Source organism: Panthera tigris, chromosome A2, assembly GCF_018350195.1.
Source record: "Panthera tigris isolate Pti1 chromosome A2, P.tigris_Pti1_mat1.1, whole genome shotgun sequence".
Taxonomy (NCBI): Eukaryota; Metazoa; Chordata; class Mammalia; order Carnivora; family Felidae; genus Panthera; species Panthera tigris.
Genome location: NC_056661.1, coordinates 121432128 through 121435633, shown reverse-complemented (window position 1 = coordinate 121435633; position 3506 = coordinate 121432128).

The following is a 3506-nucleotide window of genomic DNA, read 5'->3' as shown; positions in this document are numbered from 1 at the left end:
TACAGTGGGAATGCTTTCCTTCCTCCTGTTGTTTCCATCCAGATGGAAAGGTCAGACATCCTCAGCCTCTCAGTACCTCCTAAACCCTTTTTCTGGAGAAGGAATGCCTTAATCCAATTGGAGGATGTTGGAAAAGAACATTGGGCACACTTGCTTCAACCCCTCCTCCTTTCCAGGCAAGCTTGCTCTTGTGTGTTCCCTAGAGTTCCAAGTTAAGGAACTGCGGGTGCACTGCAGTCTTCTGAGGTCTTCCAGTGTCTTCTATGATTATTTGGAACACTTTTTCCATTTCTAGAGTTGGGCTAGCAAGCTCATTTAGCTCACACTCAAAATTCTCTGACCTTAACTTCATCAATTATAAGGTTGATCTCTGGCTTTCATCAACCTTATTTCTTATCTTTTTAAGGAGCTGTTAGTTATTGGGAACCCCTCTGAAACTCTAACAGAAGGGAGTTTCAGGCAGAAATGTTCACCTGGAGAGAGGAAGGTGAAAATCACTTTCAGAACTGCAAGTTCAGTTTGATGGGGGTGTTTGGAGTCAGCTGGGATTGTCCTGAGGTGAGCCTGGATTCACTGGCCAAGGTGACACCATGGAAAGCCTTGTAGTTCCACAGGGGAGTCTGCTGAAGGGTCTTTCCAGACAAGTACATCAACACATGCACACTTCAGGAGCATTGCTGTGGTGGTAAAGTGAGAGGTGAAGCCAGGACCCAGGGAACCTACCAGGAAGTAGATCCAATGAAAGATGACTGTGGAATAGAACGGAAGGCGGAGGCCCTGAGGAGTGATGAGCACAGAGAAACCATTGTAATTACTGCCTGAACCCTGAAATGAGGAAGAGAGGAGCGGATGAAGAACAGTTACACATCTGTGGTTTGTTTGTAACTTGTTGAGATTAAGCGCTTTGTGGATAGTCACAGTCCTGTGATGGGGTAGGCAGTTCAATGGCAGCTCTTTAAGTTTGGAGTTCAAGAGAAAGGTCTGTGCTGCAGTTGAACTTCAGGACACAGGTGGGTTCAAACTCAGGGTGTGGAGCCTGAAAAGAGGAGTAAGACTGGGGCGCCAATAGTGTTTCTCTGGGTACAGCTCCTCTGGGTACAGCTCCATGGCAATGGATACCACCTCTGTTTGTATTGAAGTTGTTATCCCCAAATCCTCTGCAGGAGCTGTACCATAACTGACCTTTGACCTCTGGGTAGGATCACTGAGGACCGTGCAGACAAATGAAAAAATGGTTCCTAATCACAAGATTTTGGAACAATATTGTTGTACAGGTTTTTAAAAGTCCTTTGGTGTAGTTTTCTGTCATGAAATCAGATACTTTAACAAGAAAAGAAAAGGCTAAAATTGACCACTCTATCCCATTCCATCGCCTGAGCTGAACCATCAGTTTAGGAAGTGACTGGAGTAACTTTTCTTAACCTCTTTGCCATCAGTACCCTTATTTGCAATTGTGAGATCCCACAGCAATTACTTAACAACATTTAGGGGACAATTAAATTACATATTGCATGTAAATCACTCAGTATTTCTGGCACATAGTAAGCACTCAATAAGCAATGATCGTTGTTAGTATTTGTGAAGGAGTTGAATATTTTGGTGATACCATTCCAATTATTCGTGTACAGGTTACCCACAGCAATATTTTTTTCAGTACAAACTAGTTTTTCCTTTTCTACCTCTTCCTTCAGGGAAGGCGAACTAATTATAATATTATCCATTATCAAACATAATTAGGAAGAAAATATGATAAAGACAAATCACCTATAAAATGTGTGTGGGGGGGGGATATTTACAACAATGCAGTTCCCATCTGGCCATAGTAGGGTGATGACCCCTGCTGGGTAATACCACACACATTGTTTACCAACAAACTTATCCAGTTTGAACAAAATCGTTTCTCCCTAAAAATTTGGTGTTAGGGGAAATAGTAAATGAACTCTTAAGCTTTCAAAATGATAATCTAGCATTACTTAAAAGTCTACAAATTTGTTCCTAAATGTATTTAAATCTTACCAGCGAACATGATGCTTGGTTATTAAAAAGTAATTCTGGAGAAATTAGCTTGCAGCTACAAAATTAATATAATTCATTTATTACTTGCAGCCACAAATCAAGATGCTGTTAACACTGCTACACACAATTTAATATGCACAGTAAGTTTCCATATGGCTTCAATTTTAGGTTTCTGGTCACTCCATTGAATCATTTACGAATAGTCCGGCATGTCAAGTCAGAGGGCACTTGACCCAATCGAAGTATGAAACACTGGCTTTCAAATTATGGAATTAAATGTTTGGCTTATTTCTTATTTTTATTATATTAGATAAATATATTTTTTAAAATCTATAGGCCAACTGCTATGTGGAGATTTAGTGATGGAGAAAAACCAAAGCACCCAATCTTGAAAACTAGCCAAGACTTTTGTATTTTTTCTAGTTCCCAACTTTTCTTTTCACTTTTTCCTTAGAAGATGGAGGAGAAGAAGGAGAAACACACACACACACACACACACACACACACACACACACACACACATGCACACAGCCTATTTGACTTATTTAAGAAGGTTGAGATAAAAGAATTGTTCAGTTTAAACTCTTTTTCGTGATCCTGCCATAAATGATAGGTGCTTTATATTTTGTTGCTAGATTTCATGCTTCCATGAGAAGGAGTTCAAGTTCCCTAATGAATGAGATACATGATTTGCGTCATTCCAGTAATAATTACTTTCCTTCTCGGGCCTAAAAGAGAGCAATTAGCCTAAAGAAAACAGGTCTCTCACCTGTGACTCCCTCTAATGTTTTATTTTCTTGGGATCTTGTGTCTCATGGACCACCATCATAGAGTCTCTCAATGTATTTTGTTCTGGGCACCTGCTTTTCTTCCTTAGCCATCCCCATTATGAAGTCTGGTTGAAGAGACCAGACAACTCAAACCACTTTTCTTCCAGACTTTGTCCTGGAAAGAATCTCTTTATCAATCATGATGAAGTCTGTGGTTAAGTCACTACATTTCACTCTATAAGTCTTGCCAGAGACTTTTTACTGCCATTTGTCAAAAGTTAAACTGACGAGATACACCTATGCTTTGGAGGGAAAAAAAAAACCCTAGTGACAGAGTTAGCTTCTCAACTTTATATTTGGCAATTGCACCTTTTCGCTTCTGTTACATACAGGAGGAGGGGTTGACTGAGGGGAGAGGAAGTCTGGGGAGCCAAGAAGACAGAAGGGAAATAAGCTTTGCTCGGATATGTACCAGACAAGGATGCTCTCACTCAAAACAGGGGCAAGGCTACGTGAGGGAAACAGGCCCAAGGGCTACTGTTCTCAAACTAACATCTTTGTAGAAGACTTCTGTGTTTTGCTACTAAGCTAGAAAATATGATGCAATTAGGAAACATTCTATAAAGATCAGTGAAGAAAATTAGAAATATAACACTGGTAACTGGTAACAACTAGTGAAAAATGCTTGTTGCGATAATGATTGCTTCCATCTGAATACCT